Raw genomic sequence first — 14,590 nt, 5'->3', positions numbered from 1 at the left:
AACCGGAAAAAGAGTCTGTGTTTTCTGACCCCGTATCAGACAGTACCTAGTACTCTTTATTATTATTATGCGAAATACTGTTATATATGTTACTCGTAAATAGACGTTTGTCGTCGAAGTAATATGCTTTTGTAAAGAAAATACTAAGATATAAAATGGTAGAAATTCAATGTTGGTGCTTGTTCCGTGAAGTTATCAGGGGCGGGTCCACCATTTGGCGCTAGTTGAGGCGTGACTTAGGGGTGGAAGTTTTTACTTGCGCCCCTCCCTCAGAACCGAAATTAATTGGTCTTAATTGTTGGCCGGGGGTTTGGAGGTATATTCCCCAAGAAATTTTATCAGTGTCTTGTCCGAAATGGTGTATGTTGGGCGTATTTTTCTCCTTTATTGAAATAAAACGTGGCCTAGGTCCACTAGTGCCTGCCTCAAGATATACCGAAGTTGACCTTCGGTCTGGTTTGGTATTGACATAAATCAACCCTACGGATCAACCGACTAACATAATATTCCATAAAAGCATGTTATCTTTTTTATACACAATATATCGATAATAATTTTATACCAATGAAAACATATTCAATCAAATATCAATTTGGCTTGTCATAGACCTGCTTAATTTAAATCACCATTTTCACTGCTGGTTCATAATAATTGACCCCACCATTTTATAATCACTCCCATGAGGACACAAACATATCGATATTAATGCTGCGTGCATCAACCACTTGCAGCAAAGTATGACCTGGTCAAGCCGATAGTATCAATGAATAACCAACAATTAAGCTGCCGGTTGATTTTTCTGTGGGGACAAGTGAAGTGCAAATTCAATATTTTACCGGGCAATTTGCATAAATGAGGGAATACCATGGGACACTGACATTCGATTGTCGTCAATTAGTGTCGTGCTGGGTGGGGAAAGTTCAAACTAAGTTGATCATTACAATCAACTTTAACCAGAACATTTGTAATATGTGTCAATGAACGTGTGACTATAGTAATAGGTCCATGATATGAAAATGCTGCAACTTTAAATGAAAAAAAAAAACAATATGAAAAGTAAAATACAATTGTAGTGGTTGTACACTTGCCCCTTCAATGACATGCGACTCTTTATTTTTATTTTGTAATTGCAAAAATTTATTTCGTATTTATGAAACGAAAATCGTAAATTCCTTGTCCTTGTCTTGTGCATCCGAACAGGGTTTAGTTTTCGATGTGTTAATAGTTTTCATTGTATTATTTGAAAATAAAACCGTTTCTTTACTCAAAGGGAAATCGTTCACTGGAAGAGCTTACTGGAAAATGGGTTTTGCGCGGCCGTTGAAGAATAACAGAGATTTATTGCAATGGTAACATTTCCAGTGCAAGACATACCGTTCCATATAAACTATTCCAGTAAACCTCCGTTTAACACGAAGCTTTGCAGTTCGTCCTATATCCAACTTACATCTATAAATGATAAATATATAAAAAATATTATTAATATGATAATTATTTTACTTAAGGAAAAGAGTTCACTAGAATACTAAAGTGATTGAACATGGGTCCGGATAGATATTTCAAGCACAGTCAAACCCCGTTGGCTCGAACTTGCTTGGCTCGAACACTTCTTTGGCTCGAACTGGATGTAATGACCGATTTCTTTACACCGAATGTAAACACCGTTTGACTCGAATTTTCCAAGGCTCGATTTATTTTCGCCGGTCCCTTGGAGTTCGAGCCAACGATGTTTAACTGTACTGCGATTTCGTTAGGAAAAAACCTGTATTGAACAATTGCATTTGTAACAAAAACGGATGCATAATTATACGGAGTACCAGAAATAAGACAGGAAAAAAGGCATGTATAAATAGTTCATGTTTTAATTAAGTCGGGATAATGGAAACAGCTTTCATTCCATCCATGAAGACAGTACTTGTTCTTAATCAATACCGTACATGTAAGAGTTAATTAGAAGGCAGGAACAACATGGTAGGTTTGATAACGGCTTTAGGTCCGTAGTTGAACTATTCGGCTGGGCGAAGCATTGCATTTGTTTGATTGGTTTTTCTCCGTTCAACGGATTTTTTCCCTGATTTATACGATTAGATAAAAACGTTTGTTTGTTTAATTTAAACGGGACTCGTTCTTTTTTTGTAAAATGCACTTTCTGTATGACGAAATAAAGTGTGATAAATCATTAGGAGTGTTGAAACTAAGATACTGACAGCTGGAACCCTTCAACAAGTGTTGATATATTCTCATGTGTTGTTCTTGAAGTCAACAATTTTGAATTTTTGAATATCGTATGTTATGTAATTATTGCTTACGTGGGTACACATTAACAGCCCACACCAGATACCCACGAGACCATGTACTTTTTGCATTCAATCATTTTTTTCAATTACGATTTTCTTTTTGTCACGGCCTCACAAATATGTATTTTTCACGACGATTTAAATTTCCACATTACAAAAGGGTTGCTCATGTTTTCGCCAATTTCTTTTCCCTGTAATGCATCTGAAAACACTTTTAGTATAACTTTATTATACTTTTATACGGAAATTTCAGGAAAAAAAGCATAGAAAAATCTGATTTGAGTGGGGAGCGAATCCACGCCGATACAGTCAAAGAAAAAATAAAACACTGGCAACAAAACCACACACCCACAAGGACTCATACACAAACAATAAGATAAATTAACTTAACAAAATTTTGAAGAGAGCAAAACTATATCAATATTTTCGATTTATTTTAGTGAGTCTCTAGAACACAACAGCAACAACCAATTTTCTTGCCATGCAAATAGAACACTCATTCATTATCAGTGAAGTTTATAGTCATTTAAATAAGGCAACGACAAAAATAGCATCAATTAATCAAATGTTTTATTATAGCTTAACTTATCAAAATCCATTCTACAGGAACTGCATGTAAGCGCTCAGCTCTTCTATAATTGGATCCCAGGCAGATTGATATCTCCAGAGCGACTTGGCATTCATCTCTAATATTGGATTTCGGATTCAGTATATGGAAGCTGTTAACTTAAGAATGAGTCATCCGTATATTTTCTGATAAACGTACTAGTATTTCAAGTGGGCCCGCTGTAGGCCTTCTCCATGTTTCGCCGATCTCATATCCTATATCTTTCTACCAATTGTAGCCGTGCGATCATCCAATTTAATAATTTCTTCTCGTTGTAGACTTGCACCTTAATTTGTCGATGACACTTTTTATTTATCAGACGAGATATGTGAATGGAATTTTTATTTTTGTTTTAGAAAACCGTTTTATCAGTAAAATATATTTTCCATCAATGCATTATTTAGTAAGTAGTTAAAGGTTTATCACTCAAAATTTATTTTTGTTATACATGTGTATGTATTGATTTTGAATAAGCGTGTCATTTTAATCTTAAAAGACGCGCAAGTAGCGCTAGTGGGTTTCAATGCGTGGAAACGTAATCCACCAGTCAATTGACACCACGCCCCCCCCCCCCCCCCCCGGTCCGGGATATAGCGGGGATTTTGACTTTCGGTCCAGCCAGTCCCGGGTAGGTTCCCCGCCCTGCGGGGACATTCTTATAGTAAAATCCTCGCCAAAGCCCTCGCACCTCAGAGAGCCTAGGTAAGGCCCATCCTCGCTATATTTTGCGCAAAGCAAAACCACCGCATTCACCCGGCACTCCAGGGCCACCTGAAAGGCAAAAGCAGGGCCCATATCCCCAGCTATCCCCGGTATACCCCCGGACCTGGGGAGGGAGGGGGGGGGGGGTTTACAATTGACTGGTGCATTACAGTGGAAATTGCTTGTTGCTGAAGCTTAATTATTATGTATATAACAATACTATAGGGAACAAAACGAGGTAGGTAAAATAATGTCTAAGTGCGTGTTTGATTAATGACTTTAATTGTCCATGTTGAAATATGCACGAGGAAATGTTTTGGTATTGTCATGGTATGACTACAAGCTTGTTCAAGCATACATGAACGTTCAATTAAGTACGTGACACACCTAGACTATTTGGTGACTCATAATAAAACTCATCACAAAATGGTTTTTATTTTCGATCGCTGACTAATTTTGTGTTAAGTAAAAGCTTCTTGGCCAACTATCGTAGATTGCATCCCCAAGGACCATACATAGATGTTGGAATAAATAAGATTATCGGATAATTATCGGCACCAGATAATTGCCAATTTAAGCTCATTCATCAAATAATAGCACCTCTGGGAGGGGTTTGGCAATATTAGACCTATATGCCCTTTGGCTGAATGTCAGTGGCTGGCGGACTAATTGTGTTAGTCGTGATTGTTTCTCACGTGAATGATTATGGAAAGGATGTCCTGCGGAAGCAGAAACTACACCCGAAGTTTGAAAATAATAGTTGATTGATACGGTTCGTTAACAGCGATAAAATTATAACACAGAGACCGTCTGAGAACCCATACCCTTTACTTAAGGCGGGTATTTTTTAACAGATAACTTTAAGCTATTTCTGGAATAAGCATTTGTGCTAAACAGCTTAAAATAAACAGATACTTAAGAAAAAGTTTTTGCCGATTATATTTCTTAAATGGACTATTAATTTAAAGACCATGACATATAAAGTCGAAACTCACTATGTCGAACTCTGTTATCTCGATAGTCTGGTTATGTCGAATATTTTTTAATCTGTTGTGTAAGATTACACACCTTTTGTTTTTCGGTTATATCGAAGTATCGTTATCTCGACAGATCCAACTACTTCGACAGCGAGTTTTGGCTATATTATTTATAGTTGGTAGTATGCTACATTATACAGTTCAACTGAAAACACTAAGGGAGACTCTAACCGCTCTGTATATGGAATGTCGAGACTGAAAAGGGTATTAATGCTTTACGCAAAAAAAAATCAAAATGTCGCAAAGTTCGGAACGTAGACTCTTTTAAGTTATAGTTATTAAAGTATTAAAGGCCTAGTTTAAGCCTTCTATAAGTGCCCCCCCCCCCAAAAAAAAAAAAAAAAAAAAAAAAAATAATAATAATAAAAAAATGTACAGTACTTAACCTCTGTGTATTGATCTTAATCTACTTGCCTTAATCCCTCTTATCTGATCTCCGATCAGAGTATCCTGCTGTGCAGTTTTGGAGGTTTCATTATGGAAATGGACCCTAAATGGCCCTGGGCCAATGAACGAATACACAAGAAATTGGTCCCTATTGTGACACCAGTGCAATTAGCAGGAGGTTAACAACAGGGGATTATCAAGCCAAACATTCCTTAAATTAGGCCTTTAAGAAGTATTCGGTACGCAAAGGTGAGGTTGTTACATCCAGTAAAAGACCGTATCACAATACATATAGTCACGGCTCCATATATGTGTTAAAGTGTGCACTAATATTCGAAAGTTGTTATTTGGTTAGCGACGATTCAATATACTAATGTCGTTGATGAAACAAGAGCCCCATGTCATTCAATATGTATGAAAGGTAAACGTGCAATTGTTCACCATGAAAAAAGCTTGATTGGTTATTTCAATAAATAATGAACCTATCTGAAGTTCAAACATACCATGTTCGGTCACGTTTAGATTGGTTGGATTTTTTTTGTCTTGGAAACAGCAACTTTTTGCGTAAATATCTGCAAACCAATGATATAAGATTGTTGACAAAAAAAATCCGATCGTAGATTTTCAAATTTCCGTTCGAAAATTAATATTTGATCTTAAACCTAAAAATCTGCGATCTGTTGTTTTGGTCTGCAGTCTTCTATCACTGGTTTCCATGGATTTTCGCAAACATTGGCTCGTTCCAATACAAACAATAACAAAAGTTGTCAAAACGTTCAATCTGTGAGAGTGCAGCTTAAAATGTACTCTCACAGATTTACCGTTTTGACAAGTTTCTACCGTTTGTCTTGGGTCGAGCCATGTTTTGCGTAAATATCTGAACACAAGTGATACGAGACTGCTGACAAAAGATCAAATCGCAGTTTTTTATAGTTACGTTCGAAAGTAAATGATTTATGGCTAAAAGCGTTACTAACGCTTTCATAAAAATGCATACAGCATCATTTTTTAACATAAATATGAAAACCTGCGATCTGATTTTTTGTCAGCAGTCTTATATCACTGGTTTCCATGTATGTTCGCAAAAATTGCGGGTTGCACGTTCGAAGACAAAAAAGTAAAATAAAAAGTTGTCAAAACCTTCAATTTGTGAGAGTCAACTTTAAAGACACGACAAAAGATAGAAGGTTGACAATACACGTCGTTGCCTTGAACTGATAGATAAAATGTTATATTTGTTATAGGAGTCAGCACCAATGAAAACTAAACAGTTATATTGACTTAGAAATTTTGTAGAAATAATTTGTATGATAATCAGAATAAACCATTTTTCATTTATCAAAATTCATTTTGGCTAATTGAACTAAGCGACTTAAGCCTGTTAAGCTTAAGAAGTTTCGAGAAATTGGGCCGGATGTTTTATAAAACGTCCTAAATCATTCTTAGCTGGAAGTCAATTTTTCTAGTTTTTCAAAGTCAAATTAAAGGAAAATTATAAGTGTTAACATGAAGGTATGTATTTTGAATCAGACCAATAATATTAAATTAGTTCAGATATTATAAAGTTATTTTAATAAACTTTGCTGACGAAAATGACTTCGGAAATGAGTTAAGATGGCTCATGAATACCGCCCAGATATACTTCTAATTCTAATTAGTATGTGTGTTCAATACACCAATTATATTACAAAAGAAGACGTATCTGTTTATCCGTCAGGTTTTGAACGAGAAATTTGAGAAGTTATTGCATCCAAGAAAGACAACATTAAATTAGCTTTTCGGTATGTTGAAACTTGCATTGCCAGTCTTTGATTTTTAAAGATAATAATTTTCATGCTGGAGACATTCATTTTTGTTATAGAAAAAAAAACAACGTATTACCGAGTAAATGATTGTATTCTTCACATGTCAAAAGGAGCAATTCTCGTTAATGGTTGTAATATTATGATGATAGTTCATAACCGCTGCTTGAATTATACATGCAAGAATAACAATATATAATTTCCCATAATATCCACAACGCCGCCTCTGGGCAGATATTGCATTACATAATGTTGTTATTTTGTTGTTATACGCTAACGCAAAACAATTTGTTTTCTCAGCAGGCGGTCAACAACTGCAAAGTGTGTATATGAATTCATCTTTTGTCGTACCAAGTAGCACAAACGTTTCTATGTAACAACAGGGTCCAATTTCTCGAAACTTCTTAAAGATGGGCTCTTACTCCCCAATAAGGTAAACCACAATTAATACAATTGTTTTAATATTCCAAAGAGGATGGATAGATATCGAAAACAATGGTTCTTATAAAGGATACTGCGTTTAATTTGAAAGAAAGGTGCAGAAAACGTGGTATTTCTACCTTATGAGACGAAAGTAGATCACAGTAAATCTTTTAGCACTCACCAACCGTTTAATACTTTTGCGTTTCTTTTAATTAGTAATGAATACATTATTAAGTAAGTAATTAATTATCACTCATAATTTATGCTTGTTATACATGTGTATGCATTGATTTTTAATAAGAATGTCACGTTAAGTCACTTATAACAAGATTAAGCCATTTTTACTATTTTGTCTTTCAAATTTGCGTAATATTTACTTCTTAAAGATTTTTTTATACTTAAGATGTGAATTATCTTAATGATAATCACAATACACCATTTTACAATTATCAGAATCCAATTTAAGCATGTATTTTAACTTATTGGATTAAAGCACTTAAGCCTGTTCAACTTAAGAAGATTCGAGCAATAGAGACCAGAACAGAACATAGAACACAAAATCCTTTATTTCAGAACATAGCATTGTAGGAAACATTCGTCATTCTAAAATGCCGTCCATGCCTTTTTTTAATGATGGTTTATTATATAATAGTCCAGGCTAACCATCATTAAAGAAAAGCCTGGACGGCATTTTAGAATGACTAAGCATAACAGCTACCATTGTCGGCAACCATGGTACTTTCTTCCGTTACACTCCATACATGCATAGCGTAGAATGTATCGGGGATGTGAACATCTACATCAATGAAATATGTTGTCCGTGATAATCCATGATCATTTAATAATTCAACATTTGAAAGGCGGTTGTCATTGAATTTCCTTTTACAGCATATATGAATAAGTATACATGTATATAGACAGTATGGTTCAGTAATGATATCGAGAGCTACCGGTATGTTTTTTTTCTGATGATTCTAGGGCGGCCATTTGCCGTTTTCACCTTAACAAGATATTATCTTGTTACTCAATTAGTACTAACAAATTACCACTTCATAAATAACAAAGTGATAAAATCCTTTTTGGCGACAACGAAAAATTGGCATGTCACATATGACTATACGTTAAAAGCTATGCCATGGCTGTATAGTGTTTAGCTGTTGTTGCATTCCAAAGCATAGCAACAACTTTTAAATGCAGCTGTATCTTTACCATTATCGTACACCCGAGTGCTGGGGCCGTATTCACTATGCTTACAACAGATTAGATTTATCGTTATTAAACCTTTGTTGAATGAGAATGTATCTTTAATTGTTGCTCTAAAATATACAGCTAAAACCATTTATTTATAAAGAATGATGTATTAAATAGCTATAGATAAAGCAACAGCTGTATTTTATTACCCTTGTCGTATTTTTTATAGCTCCATTGTAAAATGAAACAATTGTTTCCCAATGTGAATATACAGCTGTACTTTCAAATTATCACAACAGCTATAAAATACCATGACAGCCATATATCTGCAGCTGCTTTTCGTGTCTTACTGTTGTAAGCCTGAAGAACACTTTTAAGCAAATGATATACCGTTCGTTTGTTTACAGATTGTTACCGCCACCACCCTACTTGTGTTTCGCTTACTACACAAATCTCTGAATGACTCCATGGGCTAATTTAAAAAAATTATATGCATTGAAATGTTTTTTTTTTCCCGATTGAACTCGTAAGATCTGATGAGACAAAAACAATAACAATCCAATCAAATGGCTGAAATGATATTGGATGTTTAGTTCGTGGACCGGTTGGGTCGTTAAAATTACTGACCAATCAGGTTATGGGATTATTATTATTATTTTTTTTTTTGGGGGGGGGAGGGGGGGGGGTGAGGGGGAGGGGGGGGCAATTTTTTCTCGTCTTGTTCCACGTCAGGGGTTGACATCTGAACTCATCTTTTCACTTAGATCAATATAATTATACAGTAGATTTATCAAAAATTAAAATTTAAAACAACATTGGGCTTAAATTACTCAGTACCTTGTCGATAACCGATTGGTCAATTAAAACCCATTATCTGTAGCCCAGTTTGGCATCTTCATAATAAAGGAAATATTTTAGTATTAAGTTACATTTGTTTTTCTAATATATTCATATGAGTAGTGACAAGATATATCTTGTTTTTATAATTCTGGTATAAAAGCCAAAACATGATAGTAACGTCTCTTACCTTTATTTTAATCTAGCGCATTTCGAAGTTCTTCCAATAACATTTTCATGCACTCGATTCCAGATGTGAACGTCAATTTATAGATAATACACTTTAATTTTCTTTGATTCTCATTTTTCTCAACATTAGATGGTAAAATGCAACAAGTGTTCGCCTGGTTCAATAATTTCCATTAAACACTCGGGCTGGTCCGACAAAGATAACAAACTCCCCAAACATTGCGATACCACCGTCAAATACCAACGATATTTCCTATAATAATTCTTAGAACAGACCGGAAGAGGCCGAGCGTAATTCGGAAATGTCCGTAAACCACGAGCGCAATATCGGTTATTTCCGCCGTCCGATTTCCAATAATAATAATAATGCAGTCCTGTCACGACAATCCAAACCAAGCCTTTTATACCAGTTTTCCATATTTGACATCGATGCCAGAGACTTGGAATGAATTAAGTGATGACTCATTCCCAACCAGGTTTAGTAATACGTCAAATTGTCTGGAAATGCCAATATTTTCAGAAAACGTCGTAAGACGGGGAGGATTTCCCCTGCATAGGTCATCGGTAAAATTGGCCTTATTTTGTTTTCACAAATATTTTTACTCCCACCAGTTATTGGGAAACAGTAAAGCTGCTATACCAAAATCGTATTTCATACTCCATGAATTATAAGTTGAAGGATTTTTAAACAAAACAAGAGGAATGTATGTCATGATATTCATTCAAGGGTTAGTTCAAACCTTATCTAAATGCTCCTCCCCAACCCCCAATCCGTGGTATTTGTACAAGTTTGTTTATAGGTTCTAATCTGAATTGTGTTATAAACAATGAGTAATCAAGTTGATTGAGATCTGTTATTGTTTTCTACTGATCATTTTGATCCTGATAAACTAACCATGGCGTAGCACCTTGTAAGCTTACTACTTTTTTGAAAAATGACAAAATTTAAGAACCCCCAACATGCAATAAAAACTAATAGCTACTCAAACACCTTGAACAAAAGTTTGTGTTTTCTTTTCTAAAGCACGTTTCTTTACTTAAACTACGTGCAGAGTGTATTGCTTGATTTTATTGTTATCATTGCAAATGTAATTTAGTTTGTGTAATGCACATAAAAAAGTCCAAAAACTCACAGGGAACCATCGGGCCTACACGTTTTTGTTTAGATCTAGCTGCGCCCCTGACTACCGTTTTTAATTAAAAATCAATGGGAAATAGTTGTATACATTACGACATCTTTGATTTACTTTTAAGCATAAAGCCCATATGTGGCAGCACTTGCACGTTACAAATGTTATTGGGCAAGACGTCAGTTATATAGATCTGCTATCAGTGACCTTTTCAACTGTGCCCATTATGGGTGACGGTATCAGTACAAACCGATTATTGATTTCATATGAAAATGTATTTGACTGTACCATAGCGTATTTTCATAATCATAAATAATAAAACAAAATTGATAAAAGCATTGGAACAACACTTAAAGTAAAAAGCCTGGATGCACAAACACTTTTTGGGAAAAGCTGATAATAAAATTATTCAAGGGAGGATCAAGGATTTGGAAATAGCATTAGTTTTAATCTAATACAGTTTTCCAAGAAATCTAAATTATGTATCTATATTGATATTGATCAATTTGTTAAAACACATAACCAACGAGTTTCTGTATAACGGAAAGTCTCTTTTGGTACGTCATAAGGCCTAACAAAAAGTTGTTTGTTTCCAGTTTCCAGACCTTTCCTACTTTTTAACCAATCCTTATTTTGTTATTGTCATTAACAAAACTTATCTGATCGCTTTGTCTTTGTGTTTGCCTTACTGTTACTGGCCAAAATCCATAAGAGCTTAGAATACCATGGCGTCATGTCCGTCGTATGTGCGTCCTTCTGTATAAAAATGCTTATGAACGCGTTAAAGCCCCCAGCTTTGATTGTATGTCAATCAAACGTATACAGAAGTATCCACGAGAGAGCTCGGTTCCTCTATTAAACCAGCTAGATCCGCTCATGCGTGACTAGATTATGGTACTTGAAATGCTGGGGCGTTGAATAGTATACTCTAAGAATGAAAACTTTGAACTGAGATGTGTTTATTATTGTAGTATTTCTTTCCCTTGGTAAACTTATGGTTCATTGATTGTTTCCCCTTGAATATGGTTCCAGTATAGAATCAAATTACCAAAAACAATCATGCCAGTAGAGCATAGGCACTCATGGGCCTCTTGTTTTGTCTTTTTGGGTTCATAATTTCGGCATATTTTTTATTATTTAGTATTGCTTATATAAAGCGCCTTGGTAAACTTTAATATAGACCCGAGCAGACTGTTTTAACGTGTGGTGATACTTATAATATTCAGACAAAAAGAAAAAAACATACATACCTACCCATTTATTTTTTAGCAGTGAAATCGGAAACAAACACTTTTTTTACTTTATAATGTTTTGTTGCAATCATATGATCAGATCGAAACAGAGATTACACCTTAATGAAAAATGGCCAAGTTATATTCCATCGCTTGTATCGCTTCTAAAGGTAATTTTCTGTACAGTCCACCCGATTGACACAAAGTTTGTTCAAGCGCTGCAAATCAAGGTAAAATAGTATGGATAATTTCAAAAATACTTTATTGCCAGTATTTCCACTGGTATCAAGTCGTTTAGCACATCCGTACATGCCGTTAATTACATCTAAATATCAGCGATAAAATAATAACTATTTATTATATCATTCACACGTAATCACTTACATACAACAATAAACTTGATAAACGCCGTTATTATATAATAATGGGTTATAGATAGACAGACTGTCAATGGTCCAGACAGACATCGAGGAAGTGAAATATATATATTATATTTACTGGGGTTTCTCATAATCCTGTTTTAAATACAGAATGTCATTCTATTAATAAATTCAATGTGTTTTGTTAGGTTTGGTTCTTTGTATTCTCCTCATATTATAATGTTATTGATTTGCGAATGAGTATATATTGCTTTTTAACGATACTGTTATAATATATATATATATATATATATATATATATATATATATATATATATATATATATTGTAATTATATAAGATGATCAGTGCGCCAGCTAGGACTATATAGCAGGGTTGGGCACCGCTGGCCTTTTTTAGCACTCTGCTGCCATTTTATTACACCCTGCTGTGCCCTTTTGTGAACATAAATTTCAGAAATAAGTATAAAAATAACAAATATACTGATTTTTTACACTAAAGTAAAGCTAACAGCTAAGGTATTCACAACAAATTTAATATGATCATATAGCTAGCATGGATGCAACATATTTGAAGCAAATCGGATATTTTAACACCAGGCTGTAATAGTTGGCATTTAAAAATTTTTTGTTCATATCCTAGTAATAAAACTATTTATATTTTGTTGAATAGTGAGCCATTGAATGTGATTTGATATTCATTGACAGAAAGTCTTCTCAGGCTATACTTCCTTTATTCAGTGGTGAATAATTGTAAAATATCAATCTGAAATCTGAAATCTGACGTCCGTTGTAGAAGTTCTCAAACAAAGCCTTTCGTGGAACCGGAAAGATCAAATTCTTCAAATTTGTCCAGTCCAATGTTCTCACATACAACTATCCGCATTATATGTTCGGAAACAAGATGTGCGAGCAAAATAATGTCACAAATACGATAACATGGAAATGCCGACTGTCTGTGCATAGTCAAAATTAGCTTTTGAGAAGAGGTTTGTCAAAGTGTTTGAAGGAACTAGAACAATTACAAACTGGCGATAGGCATATTTGAGTGAGGATAACCTAAAGCAACTTTTACTGTGCGTCGGAGCATTTGTGACGTAATATTCAACATGGTATTCAGACAATGATACATTTTAACTGAATCGAGATAATAACGCGTCACTTGATAACTATGAACAAACAAATGCACGTTGTCTTGGATTCGATATATTCTTTTTTAAACAAAGCATAACCTTTTATTAATTATTAGTCCCAGGTGTAGGGTTATTTTATTGGTGGCGGTCATAAGTGACATATAATCCGATAAAGCGTCATATCATTTAATGAGGATACCGATCTTTAAAAATAACAAAAAAGGAATAACGTTTAAACACCTTTTTCTTTGATTTAAAGCTTCTTATTTTTATTCCAGCTGTTGTTTTATATGCCTTTTTAACATATTGAAAACCCGCATTGCTTTCGGTACCAGTAAGCTTTTGTCGAATACAAGATGTTTTCGGTATCTAGTCATACCCAATTTAATGAAAAGGGAAGTTACCGATGCGATGATTTTGAACCGGTTTGATCGATAATTTTCCTGTGGCGTGCCCCGATTAATATCCAGACTGGTTTATTTTACGATGTTTGTCTGTTTCAATTCTACCGATAATATCGATTTACAAAGGAACCAGGCAAGCAAATTAAAGCTGGGTCGCGTGCTTTGTTCAATTCGCCATTGCCGATTTACCGAAATCCTGGATCAAAACAACATTTCTAAGCAACATCATGGCATCGCCAGTCATGCACTAAGTGTGTAAGTGTTATTGCATGTTATTGTAGTTATATTGCGCTCCTCAAACGTCTGCTTTCCTCGTTATGCCAGGTCGTGTGCAATGTTAATCAATTAACCTACTTCTTAGCGCTATACTCATTTTTTGAATATTATTTGTACCATTGTTCATAGATCTATGCATTACCTTACCCATTGTCAAATATTTGGCCAGTGTATTTATCTATATAATGTGTGTGGTTTATGACAGGGTATTTATATTTAGACAGCCTAGGCCAGATGTCTGTTGATGTCTTAAAGCCAAGTTAAAGGTTAAGGCTACAGTTAGGCCAAAATTTAAGTTCTTTGTTTCTTCAAAATAGGGACCATTGACAGACATAACAAATCATATTGGGGTACATAACAGTCGATATTTGGGGATATTACAGACCATCTAGAGAAACATAAGGAACTATGATTAAATTTTTTAACATCAGTGTACGTGAAAACAGTCAGACATTGCCATCGTATCTTCAAAGAATGTAGGACAGAATTGTCCAGCATTTATGTCAGGGTAAAACTGATATACAAAGTTGAAATATTAATTGCATATGAAACCAGACATTGCCAT

At 34.7% G+C, this 14,590-nt stretch overlaps 1 protein-coding gene across 39 annotated transcripts in view; it reads left to right on the top strand.

The window, feature by feature from the left end:
• Positions 1 to 13,863: 13,863 nt before the first annotated feature.
• Positions 13,864 to 14,590, top strand: part of LOC128206481 (sal-like protein 2) — a 94,425-nt gene continuing 93,698 nt past the window's right edge. For 38 of the 39 annotated variants that reach the window (XM_052908966.1, XM_052908933.1, XM_052908941.1 and 35 more), the window contains exon 1: positions 13,881 to 14,004. The gene's annotated coding sequence lies outside the window, so the exon portion shown is untranslated. Of the gene's footprint in view, positions 14,005 to 14,590 lie in introns of all 39 variants that reach the window. The other variant, XM_052908926.1, reaches the window with a different exon arrangement.

This window comes from Mya arenaria, chromosome 10 (genome assembly GCF_026914265.1).
Source record: "Mya arenaria isolate MELC-2E11 chromosome 10, ASM2691426v1".
NCBI lineage: Eukaryota > Metazoa > Mollusca > Bivalvia > Myida > Myidae > Mya > Mya arenaria.
The sequence above is the reverse complement of the archived record's forward strand: the minus strand, read 5'-3'. Positions and strand labels throughout refer to the sequence as shown.